We start from the raw sequence: 13315 nt of genomic DNA on the forward strand, positions 1-13315 counted from the left end.
TGGCGCTGCAAGGGGCTCTAGTTTTGACCAACACTTAGACAAGCACTCGCCCGGGGGGGTTAAAATAAAGATGACCCTCGGGATGCGCGACTCCCAAGGGAAAAAGGCTAGGTGGCGAATGGTAAAACCAAGGTTGGGCCTTGCTGGAGGAGTTTTATTCAAAGCGAACTATCAAGGGGTTCCCATTATTACCCAACCACGTAAGGAACGCAAAATCCGGGAACATAACACCGATATGACGGAAACTAGGGCGGCAAGAGTGGAACAAAACACCAGGCATAAGGCAGAGCCTTCCACCCTTTACCATGTATATAGATGCATTAATTAAATAAGAGATATTGTGATATCCCAACAAAATATCCGTGTTCCAACATGGAATAAGCTCCAATCTTCACCTGCAACTAACAACGCTATAAGAGGGGCTAAGCAAAGCGGAAACATAGCCAAACAACGGTTTGCTAGGACAAGATGGTTAGAGGCTTGGGTTCACAATATGGGAGGCATGATAAGCAAGTGGTAGGTATCGCAGCATAGGCATAGCAAAAGAGCGAGCAACTAGCAAGCAAAGATAGAAGTGATTTCGAGGTTATGGTCATCTTGCCTGAGATCTCGCAAGGAAGAAGAACGAGTCCATGAAGAAGACAAACGGACGAAGTCAAACGAATACCTCACAAACGCGACGTTATCGGAACTAACCCGAAGAAGCAACACCGGAAAGAAAGCAAACAACATGGTAAACAACCACCACATAAGCATGGCATGATGCACAGCCAAGTATGATGCATGTCCGGTTTAAATATGCATGGCATGGCAAAGTGCACAAACAAAACTACAAATTAAGTGGAGCTCAATATGCAATGAGTTGCATATTGACGGACACCACAATAATTATTTAGTTCGCTCTTGTTTATGTACCCAACAATATTAAATGTTGGTTAGCATGGCATGGGTGAAGCATAAAAGAAACTATCTAACTAAGCAATTTAAATGGGGCCAGATATAACAAACAACAAATCTGGTAAATCCCCATATGAATTAGTAATTTAAAAGCAAACAACAATTTAAACATTTTAATTGTTGTTATTATGATGCGAATGACATGGACAAGTTTATGCAATTTTTATTAAAGTTTAACTAGAGCATTATGAAGCATTTGTCACCATGGTGGAAAGGAAAGGGGTGCCACGGCAACGATAACGAAAATGGTGCCACGGCAGTGTTCCGGTTCCGGTAACTTGAGTGAGATACCGATGCAAAGGAGAAATGTGCGGATGCGTGCAAAAGATGGTGGGGCGCTCCTGGATTCCGGGTGTCCCATGAGACGATGGTAACAAGGCAAAAGAGGGGCAACGTGCATCAACAATTCGAACACGGTTCAAACTTGAGCATCTCAAACATCGCAAGCATTCGATCACGGATGTCGTCTTGATGGTTATACCTTCGAAGCGTGTGTTCTCGGAGCGGTTCGGGTCAAGCGGTGTAGTCGTTCACGATCGCCGTGGGAAGTAGTGGTACTCGGCGATGGTAGAGGAAGTAGTTGTTCACATGACGGTAGTCGAACTTGATGGTTCCATTACACGGGTCTTCGGGAACAGTAGTGGTACCCATTTTCTAGTCATGCACATTCTGTAGATGTTCCAGGTCATGGCGAGGATCTTGACGTCCACGGTTCTTTGAGGGTCGACGGTACATGTTCTGTAGATGTTCGGGCGGTGGTAGTGGTACACGTTTAACGTCCATGGTAGTTGTTCACGGTTCGTAGACGAACTTGGCGTATCCGTGCAGTGGTTGAACTTGAGGTGGTCCCGGACCGGCTGGACTTGGCGCATCCGACAACAAAAGTATACAAACGGGTTCGGTGGTGACTATGAGGAATCCAACTATGTGGCACTCGACATCGAGGTCCCGCAGCGCAACAGTGACAGGAGGCAGACCCTAACAGGGATGAAACAAGGCGGACATAGGCGGAGGGGAACGCGATGTGGCGGGCGGTCGCGACAGCGGCTCGCTCGCCGGCAACTGCTGGAGACGGAGGTCGGGGCGGATGGAGCTTCTGCTCCGGCGATGCAGCGGCACAGGGAATGGAGCGAGGTGCTGCTCGGGGCGCTCGACGGCGTCTCCGGTGAGAACTGAGTCGAGGCAAGGGTTTGGCGGCCATGAGTTGGTATCTTGTTACAGGGAACAAGAGAGATGAGAGGTGGAGGAGGGAAAGAGAAGGAGGGAGAGGCGCAAAGGAAGGTGCCTTGGAGGTCGAGGTCGGCGGGAACGGCGCGCAGGCTGATCCGGGCGGAGGCACGCGGGATCCCGCCGGCGGCATGGCCTGAGACGACGGCGCCATGGGGATTGGTCCCCTGGACGCGTCGTGCGATGCTGGAAGAAGCAACAGCGGGGTTTGCGGAGAGGCTACGTGGAGGAGTAGCTGGCGGTGCTAGGAGAACCAAAGGGAGAGGGTCGAGGGAATCGGCTGGAGCACGAGGATCGAGCGGATGGGGCGCTGCAAGGGAGACGGGGCTTCTGGCGGCGCTAGAGGAGGAGACGAGGGAGAGGTATCGATCGTGATGGGGTTGCGCTAGGGTTAGGTGGCTGGGCTACGGGATGCCCTGGCCAAATGGGCCAGCACGGTGGAGACTGGTTGGCCGGCCTGGGCCTAGGGATGGGCCCTAGAGGCCAGTCTGCTGGACTCCTCTCTCTCATTTCTAAAACAGAAAAAACAAAGAAGATAAGAAAAAGGAAGGAGGTGATAGGGGAAGAAGTTGGACATGCGGATAATTTCCTTGGACTCACAAAAATGTGAGGAATTTAAATAAAATGGCAAGATGGTTTTTGGAGAACAATAGATTCGCACATGTTGAATTTAATTCAACATGTTTGAATTTTGAAACCCATTCGAAAGGACTCTAAAAGGGCTGAGATTTTTAGAGGAGCCTCGATAAAAGAGATGAGAAATATAGACAAGGTTTGAAGGTCAAACTCGAAGAGGAATAGACATGGAAAATATTTTGCACGTGTGTTATGGGTGATACAAAATTATTGGAATATAATTTATATAGCTCCCTAAAATATTGGGAGAATATGTTTTAAAGAGTAATCACCATAGTGAATATCCCTTGATTTAAATGGACTGAAGATCCATGCAATTTATTTAGTTGAGTTAAGAAAAGAAATGACATGATGCAATGCACATGATGCAAAGATGAATGCAATGAACCAAACAAAACACACAATGAAACCCGGAAACCCTGGAAGGCATCTGAAGCTCCCGTCTTGGGGCGTTCCAACTCTATTTCCTCCTGGTCGGATTTGGGCCATGAGTTTGTGGGCGCCTTTACAGGGGCTCACCAAGCCCATGGCCAAGCAAGCGACCTGCATGTCATTCCCCAGAAGGGAGGTGAGAGTCTCCGCAAGTATATACAGAGGTTCAGCCGGGTACAATACAATATCCCTGATGTTCACCCTGCCGCCATCATCACCGCGTTCCATCAGAACATACGTAACCGCAAGATGCGTGAAGAACTGGCAATGAACAAGGTGAAAGATGTGGCAGAATCTATGTTTTTGCTGACAAATGTGCCCAAGCTAAACAGGGAAGGAAGTACCCCGGCGAAGATGCCGGTGTGGAAACCGACTCCTCAGATGAGTGTACTGCCGCCCCGGTGAAGAAAGGCCGGCGCCGCAACAGGAAGCGCAAAGGTAAAGTTGTGCTTGCCGTCGAGGGATCTGGTGACTCCGGCTCTGCCAAGAAAACCAAGGCAGATGACCCCAGCAAGGAAATTGCCGGATGTGTCGCCTGCCGGGCCTTGGCGGCTGCCGAGAAGCCATGAAACTCCGACAAGCAATACTGCAAGATCCATCGCACCAAAGGCCATGATCTCCAGAACTGCCGACAGGTTGAGCTCCTTGCTGAGAAGCAGAGGGCTGAATATGAGAGGCGGGACAAGGAGAAAGGCCAGGACGGTGCTGAGGGGTCCGGCAAGAAGCGTGACGGCCAGGCGGGCCATCGCGGCAAAGATAAACAGCGGGAGAGGCCCGCCCGAGGCCGTGACAAAAAACCAGAAGACGATGATCACGAAGAGGACGATGAGTCTGGTGACCAAGAATTTCAGAAAGCTACAGAGGCCATGTGCGTCGATGGCGGCGCCTTGCTGCATACCTCACACCGCCAACTTAAACAGTGGGCGCGTGAGATTACAGCAGCGGAACCGTTGTTTGATGCCCGAAGGCCACTAAAGTGGTCCAGCACACCTATCATTTTTGACACTGAGGATCACCCTGATCGCATTACTGCCGTCGGGTGCTTGCCATTGTTGGTTTCACCAACAATACGCAACCTCAAGGTGACAAAGATGCTAGTCGATGGCGGGGCCGGTCTGAACTTAATCTCGCCTGCCGTGATCGAGAAATTGCAGATTCCTGATGAAGACATCGAAGAGGCGGGCACGTTTCAGGGGGTCAACCCGGGAAGAAGTCAACCAAAGGGAAAGGTCACGTTACCCGTGACTTTTGGGAGTGATCTGAACTACAGGACAGAAAGGATTGTGTTCGACGGTGGCAATATCCCCTTGCCCTACAACGGGATCCTTGGCCGCCCAGCGCTAGCCAAGTTCATGGCGGCGTCACATTACGCCTACAACACCCTGAAGATGTCGGGGCCTGTGGCGATCATTACTGTCCCGTCAGACAAGAAGGATGCGCTAATTTGCGCTGACTAACTCTACCAACAAGTAGTTGCAGCAGCCGCCACTGCTAAGGCGCTTGCTCCTGCCGTTGCAGCCCCGGGAAGGCAAAAGAAGAAGACCGGTGAGACCTCAGGCACCCACTCCGGCAAGCGCACCTCTTCGGAGTGTAGCGCTCCCGTCGAGGACGTGCCAGAGAGCTCCGCCGATAGAAATAAGAAGTCCAGGGCCACACCGCCGGAAACCAAGAAGGTTTCTGTCAAGGAGGACAAGACGGGAGGAGCTTTTACCATAAGCTCCACCCTTGATGACAAATAGGAAGACGCGCTCGTCACCTTCCTGCGGGCGAATGTCGATGTGTTTGCATGGCAAGCATCCGACATCCCCGGTGTTCCCAGGGAGGTGATTGAGCACCACCTTGATGTCTATCCTCATGCCTACTCCACAGCTGGGTGTGATCTGTTTTCATTCCTCGATGCCTACTCCGGCTACCACCAGATCTTCATGACAAGGGAAGATGAAGATAAAATGGCATTCATCACCCCATGTGGTACGTATTTCTTTATACGGATGCCTTTCGGGTGGAAGAGTGCTGGTTCAATGTTTGCAAGGGCGGTCTAGATTGGTTTTGAACCCCAGCTCCATAGAAATATGGAAGCTTATATGGATGATATAGTGGTCAAAACCAAGAACAGGGCAACCCTCATATCATATCTACAAGAAACATTTGCAAACCTACGCAAGATCAGTCTCAAGCTGAACCCTGAGAAGTGCGTCTTCGGCGTCCCGTCTGGCAAGCTTCTCGGGTTCTTTGTGTCACAGCGTGGGATAGAGGCCAATCCGGACATGATCAAAGCTATAGAGCAGATTGAAGCGCCCAAGCGAGTCAAGGATGTGCGTCGGCTTGCTGGTTGCGTTGCCGCCATGAGCAGGTTCATTTCCAAGTCCGCCGAGCGCGCCCTTCCCTTTTTCAAGATTTTGAAAAAGGCGGGCCCGATGGAGTGGACGCCAGAAGCGGAAGCAGCATTGCAAGATTTCAAGAGGTACCTCTCCTCCGCGCCAATACTAGTTGCGCCTAGGCCACAGGAACCATTGCTGCTGTACCTGGCAGCAACGAACCAGGTGGTCAGCGTCGGACTAGTGGCACAGAGAGAAATTGATGATGAAGTAATAACAGCTACGGAGCCCGATGCCACCGATGCCAAGACGACGCAGCCAATTGAAGTGCCACCAAAGAAGAAAATGATGCAGCACCCGGTCTACTTTGTTAGTTCCCTCCTGCAGGGGCTAGATCGAGGTACTTCGGTGTGTAGAAACTGCTTTTCGGCCTTCTTATGGCCTCGAGGAAGCTGCGTCACTACTTCCAGGCACACGAAATCACTGTCGTCACTCGCCTCCCTCTGCAACGGATATTGCACAATCCAGACGCAACGGGAAGGGTGGTAGAGTGGGCACTGGAACTGTCCAGCTTTGGCCTCAAGTTTGAGAGTACCTCGATGATTCAAAGTCGAGTCCTGACGGAGTTCGTTGCAGAATGGACCGCGACGCCTGACGAAGAAACCCAAGAGACTCCTCTCCCCGGCAAGGAGGCAAGTTGCGACTGGATCATGTACTTTGACGGAGCTTTCTCCTTACAGGGCGCCGGGGCTGGCGTACTGCTTGTCGCGCCCACCGGAGAGCACCTCAAGTACGTGATCCAGATGCGCTTCCCCAGGGAGGTGTCAACAGACAATACTGCTGAAGACGAGGGGCTGCTTGCTGGTCTTAGGATCGCGGCAGACCTCAGAATCAAGAAACTCATCGTCAGGGGCGACTCGCAACTTTTCATCAAACAAGTCAACAAAGATTACCAGAGCCCGTTGATGAAGGCCTATGTCGATGAAGTGATAAAGCTGGAAGAGCGTTTTGTTGGTATATAGGCGGAGCACGTTCCCCGAGGAGAGAACGACGTCGCCGATTACCTGTCAAAGCGCGCTGCCCTCAAGCTACCTGTGGAACCAGGTACCTTTGTGCTTCAGCTAACTCAACCATCCTTTGATCCGTCAACAGAGCAAAACAAGAGAAGGAAATCAGGTCCCGGGAAGTACTTTGCCGCCGAGCTCCCCGGAGCCGCCGGCAAGTATGTTGCCGTAGATACTGAGCCCGCCACAGGACGGCTAGCTCCGGTAGAGCATCAAGCTCTTGCCGTCGAGACAGCTGCTCCTGTAGCGGAGGAAACGCCTTTAGTCCTCGCCGTCGAGCCCAGGCTCCAGCATGGGCACAGCATACCGTCCGATTCCTCCAAACAGGGGAACTTCCTGAGGAGCAGTAAGAAGCAGAAAAAGTAGCCCGTCGCTCTACTATGTACCAGTTCATCGATGACGTCCTATAGAGAAAGAGGCCGAATGACGTGAAATTGAAGTGTATCCCTTGGGAGGAAGGACTGGGGCTGTTGGCGGAGATACATGGAGGCATATGTGGATCCCACATCGGGTCAAGGGCCCTTGCCGGCAAAGCGTTTCGCCAAGGCTTCTTCTGGCCCACCACCCTCCAGGATGTGACGACACTAGTCACCAGATGTGAAGCATGTCAGTTCCATTCAAAGAAGCTTCATCAGCCAGCTCAAGCCCTTCAAACCATTCCTCTCTCCTGGCCTTTCTCGGTCTGGGGGCTTGACATACTGGGCCCTTTCCCCCGCGCTGTCGGGGGCTTTGAGTACTTGTACGTTGCAATCGACAAGTTCACAAAGTGGCCAGAAGTGGAAGCAGTGAGGAAGGTCACAGCACAGTCAGCCATCAAGTTCTTCAAAGGACTCGTGTGCCGTTTTGGTGTACCCAATAGGGTTATCACTGACAATGGCACGCAGTTCACAAGCCACACCTTCATGCAATATATTCAAGACCTCGGCAGCAAGGTCTGTTTCGCTTTCGTTGCTCACCCACGAAGCAATGGTCAAGATGAGAGGGAAAATGCTGAAGTACTGCGAGGCCTGAGGAAAAAGACCTTTGACAGACTGCACAAGAGTGGAAGGCACTGGATTGATGAATTGCCGGCGGTTCTTTGGTCAATCAGAACGATACCAAATCGAGCCACCGGCCAGACACCCTTTGCCCTGGTATATGAGGCAGAAGCAGTTCTCCCCATGGAACTCATATACGGGTCACCTCGAGTACTCGCTTATGATGAGCTTGAGCAAGAGCAATTGTGGCAAGATGACGCAACGCTCCTTGAGGAAGATCGTCTTCGGGTGGCTGTGAGAGCAGCTTGCTACCAGCAAGCCTTGCGCCGCTACCATAGCCGCAAGGTTCATGCCCGAAGCTTTGAGGAAGGCGACCTTGTCATTCGGCACGTTCAATCGGCCAAGAATTCCAACAAGTTGACGCCAAAGTGGGAAGGCCCTTATCGGGTAATACGAGTCACCAGGCCCAGCATAGTCCGCCTGGAGACCAAAGATGTCATTCCGGTGAGTAATTCCTGGAACATTGAGTATCTTCGCAAGTTTTACCCGTGAGGCGCGGCTTGCCGGGCCCCCCGGCAAGCCACCTTTTGTACGAGCCTTTCCGATGACGCATGTAACCCTCTGTACAAAGCCAGGCACAGACCCTGAGCATAAGTAAATGAGGCGCTGGCGCCCTAAGTTATAGCATGCATGCTAGGTCGAGTCTCATCCTTGGTTAGGGTTGATAGTGCTTAGCGGCGACTAACTCCTAGCTTAGAGGTCGAGTGTGCGTCTCTTTGTCTTTCTTTTGTCTTCTTTGGTTCACAGGACACACAGATATCCATGCCGAACCACTTGGGGAGAAAAAAAAGAGGAACATACCAGCATCTAGCCCCCGGCAAGCCAGTATTGCCGGGGGCTGCAAGAGCAAAGATTCACCCACGGCGAACCAGGGTTGCCGGGTACAGCAGCTTCAGATAAGTTCTTCATCCCTTATCATGCATTCCATTATGGACTGAGGTATGTGAAACCTCGTTTTCCCCTAAGCTACCGTTCTCCCATAACTCTAGGCCCTAGGGCTCGTTCCTGGGGCCAAGTTTGGTCGTAGTCGCGGTAGCGAAAGGATAAAATAAGGAGCCTGAACCCGCCTCATCCCTGCCTCCGCCAAAGGTGTGAGGAAGGTCGAGCGAAGTGGGGAGACGGCAAGGCCTGTTGCCGGGCAAGGAAATGTTTATCTTGAAGATATCAAGGATTTACTCCTTGTTGTGGGTTCCACCCGCAAACAAATGACCCGGAAAGCATCCCTTTTTCATTAAAAACATTCCACTCAGGTACAGTCCATAGGGAATGAAAAACATGAATGATGGGATTACAAGTTTTAAATTCAACAAAGGCCCGAAGGCTAACAAACTAAAAAGAGATAAGGTGCCTGCGATCCCTTTCTTGTCCCTCTTCTCAGGAGGCAGGTGAAGGAGGCAAATGGGACAAAAGGAGCGCCTAGGCGAGCTACGGGTAGCAGAAGACACCAAGAGAACATCTTGGTGCCCGTCCAAAGGCTGGATGGTGATGGCGGCGCCGGAAGCAGAGCTCGAAGACGAGGCGGCAGGACGTCAACACGCGTCGAAGGCGTCGGTGCTCGCGTACTTCGACTTGACGGCCTTGCCGCTCGCCCTCTTCCTCTTCCGCAGCCTCCCAACGCCAGCCGCCCAAGGAGACGACCCCGAGAAGTTCAGGGAGCCGGCGACACGGATGATGGGGTCGCCGGTGCCCACGGAGCGGCACCCGACGCCTAATCGGACCCGTCATCCTGCCACCTACTACCCTCGTCGTCGCTGCCGCTGTCCTCCTCGTCACTCCTGCCCGAGGAGGAGTCTTCACTATCAAAAGAGCTCTCCACGCAGCACCTTGCACGGGTCCCAAAGCACCCGAAGGCCTTGACGGAGAGAAGGCCACCCTCCATCAGCTTAGAATGGAGAGTGAGCCCCTCCGTCAAGCGGTGGATATGAGCAAACGTCTTCCATCCGCGACAAAGATACATCACGTGAGGGGCGGGGAAGTCGACGTGAACCCGCGTGCCACTGATCCCACATCCCCTCATGTGTAGCCGCAACGATTCCGGCGGATCCAGCTCCATCTCCCGCGCAAATGGAGTCAGGAGATGAAGGCGACGGCGCGGCGGCCGGCGCAGCCGGACGAAGAACTCACAAGGGTCATCCCCAACATGGCCCTCCATTGGAGGAGGAGCTGCTGGCGGAGGCGAGGCCGGCGCGCCTCCCCGTCCTCCTCTTCCCTGAGCACCCCGGCCTCGCCCACGGCCTCGCCCCATCCCCCTTCCCCTCGCGGCTGGCTCTGCCACCATAGGCGCACGAGAAGGAGGGACGAGTTGTCGAGCGGCGACCCTCGCCGCCAGTGTTGAAGGACCGGGATTCCCTCTCTCCATGACGGATGGAAGGGAGGAGCAAAAGCTGAAGGAAGAAGAAGATGAAAGAATGCGGGACGCCATCCCCCCTCCCGCTCTTTATAAAGGATCAGGGTTGGGGCTCGGCCACCCCGCTCGACAAATCACGATAAGGAAGGCGTAGGGAGCCAGGACCGACCCGCCGCCCCAACCGGCGACGGCCCGGTTTCCCGCCTCCACTGTTTGCCACCCCAGGCGCATGGGAGACACGTGGCGGACATGAAGAACCGAGGGGACGGGTGAGACGACCACTCCCCCACCCTGTGATCGTGGGGAGTGGATGCCTTGAAGACCGTGCCTCAGCCCCATTCAGTAAATGGGCCGCGCCTCCAGGCCTCCCTCTGTTTATGGGGAAGGCGCGAACCGCCCCTTTACTATGATGTGACGCATGCCTATGGGAACCAACCCCACGCATGCTGCCCACGTCACGCGCACCTCCCCACGTCGCGCCACGTGCGGGAGTCGTGGGAAGCGCAGCGCGCGAAGAATCTTACCGCGGTAAAAACCGCCCCGCCTGCCTGTTGCGCTTATGTGTGGACCAGGCCCAGGGGCTCCTGTCGGTGTACAAAAAGAGGGGTACACTTTTTGTACCCCTATAACTGTGCACGGGCAGTCTGAGCCACGGGCACCACCACACCAAGCAAGGCAAGGGAGGTGAGCCAGGGTAAGACCGAAGCTCAAGAGAACTACGACGCCAAGGCCAAGACCACGAAGATCAAAGGGGACGAAGCAGACTCCCCCGGCAAGATCCTTGCCGGGAGACAGTTCTAGCAGCCCCGACAAGACCCTTGCCGCAGCGACTCGTCCCGCGCCTATGGAGCAAATCACCCTTGAGTCCACTGCCCCCAAAGGGCAAGGATTCGGGAGACATCCCTATGGCGACATGCAGATCTTTGTGAAGACATTCAAGGTCGGATACGCACTAAGGAGACGACAACCCTTGGTGGGATCCCAGCCAAGGAAGACCACAAGGCCCCCGGCAAGCGCCTTGCCAGGGATGACAGCAGGCGCCTCGGCAAGACCCTTGTCGGGGCCCCGGTAAGGTCCTTAACAAGGACACCCACAGGGCCACCACCAGGCCCACGCTGACTAAACCTCCACCACCGCATGCATGCAGCTGCCACCCCAACCGGCTGGGCAGGCACCTACGTGGCGGCATGCAGATCTTCGTGAAGACCCACCACTGCGCCACCTCAGCTGCCTGCCTACCTATGTGGCATCTCAGGCATCGCTCGCCAGGGCGCGTGTCGACACAAGAAGGAGCGGCGACGGACAAGATAGATCTCTCCCCCTGTCCCCGATAAAGCAAGGACACATAAGCAAGACGCATTAAATGCGCCTTGTCATATTATGCGAGGGATAACCTCGCATCACTGTACCGTTTCCACCTCCTGTGTGCCACTGTGGCAACCCCTTTTTCTATAAAAGGAGGCCCGAGGCGACCAGGAGAAGGATTCGGCTTTTTGGAGCTCCTCACGCCCCATAGCTAGCTCAAGAACACAGATATACAATCCACCAAGGCAGGAGTAGGGTTTTACGCATCCTCGCGGCCCGAACCTGGATAAACGAACCATATGTGCTACCTGTTAGATCCGCTGTTCTCATGACCCCGCGCCCCAGTAACCACAGTAGGGATTCTTGTGGTCCCATAGGTGTCGTTCCCACCGACAACTCATCTCGAGTGCACATGTACGAAGAGAGAGAAGCTGAGCTTGATCGGCAGGACAACTTAGATGCCCTAGAGGAGGAGCGTGACGTCTTAAAAGCCCGTTCTGCATTTTATCAACAGCAGGCTTGCAGGTATTAAAGCAGAGAAGTGCGGGCCAAGAATTATAACGTTGGTGAACTCGTTCTACGCCTGCCGGAGAAGAAAAAGGAAAAACTCAAGCCCAAGTGGGAGGGTCCCTTCATCATTGACGAAGTTCTCACAGGAGGAGCGTACCGCCTGCGTGATGCGTCAGACAATCACCTGGAGCCGAACCCCTGGAACGCGGCCAGACTCCGACGATTTTTTGCCTAGCGTCGAACTCTTTGTTCGTCTCCTTCCTCATGTTATTAACATTATATTTCTCTCTCTTTTCGTTTTTTATCTTTTTTTCATTTTGCTCTTTAGCCCTACGGCTTTAATACGGCTAGACCATCCTCTCCTGATGCGTACATCTCCACATATTTACGTTCATTATACCGGGGGGCTTCTTGTACAGAAGCTTGCTATTATTCTTTGAGCATCAAGCTCACCACATATGCGTTTTTCCATATGTACCTTTTCTTCGCCATTATATGCATCGATATGACTTAAGTTTTGGCCAAGCTGGGTTGCCTGGCTCCTGTGCTTATGCCCTACGTTCCTGTCAATTCGGGTAGGGCATAAAGGGAGGACCTCTGCGATTGTTACTGCCGGGTCATTTGGATGTGTACCTCAGACTGGGTGAAGCCGAAAGCTAGCGTTCTTAAGGGAATATTCGGTCGAAGAATTAAAGATGTTTCCGCATTAACTCCATTGTGAAACCCCAGAAGTTACTTACTCTGCGATTTTTTCAATCACAGTTCGGACATGCACATTAACTACATGCACACCCAGGGAAAGGAACCCTTAACTGAACTATTCTCTCCGGAAGATGTTCCTTACATAATGTAATATAACATAACTAGCCAGATACACATTGTCTGTTCAAGCAACTATGACCCCTACGCCTGGTTCCCATGCATACCCCGGTATATTCTACTGTTAGGGTATTCGGAAACACTCCGCACCTTCGGGTCCAGAGGTCGAAGCGAAAAGGTCAGCCATGACAATTGGTTTTATTATCCAGCTATAAGGAAAGTACATAGTCACTTAGGACTCAAAAACTTCCTCCTCTATACCGTCTGACAGGCGATCTAATTTATAATCCTGTTGGGAGTATCTAGCAGCCATCTCTACTTGGCCATATACTAAAATAATGGGAATTTGTTCCCCATTTGACCCTCGTGGTCCGACCCGGGCCATGTGATTCGGATCCAGCTTGGTATATCGTGTTTTTACCATGGACTAGGCCTCTCGCGCACCCTCTCGGCAGGCGGATATCTTCAATAGTCGGATATGCTGCCGCGCTCCCTTGAACAGCTCTAGAAGCTTCTCCATACTCCCTGGAGGGGACTCGGATGGACATAAGGCCTTGACTACACTCCTCATTGCCAGCCGAGCTTGCTTGTGCAACTGCGACATCCCTTGCAGAAGATCACTTGATGATCTGGACACCTCCTCTTCAGGACGACCCGTCAATA

The sequence above is a fragment of the Triticum dicoccoides genome, chromosome 4A, assembly GCF_002162155.2.
Source record: "Triticum dicoccoides isolate Atlit2015 ecotype Zavitan chromosome 4A, WEW_v2.0, whole genome shotgun sequence".
Lineage (NCBI taxonomy): Eukaryota > Viridiplantae > Streptophyta > Magnoliopsida > Poales > Poaceae > Triticum > Triticum dicoccoides.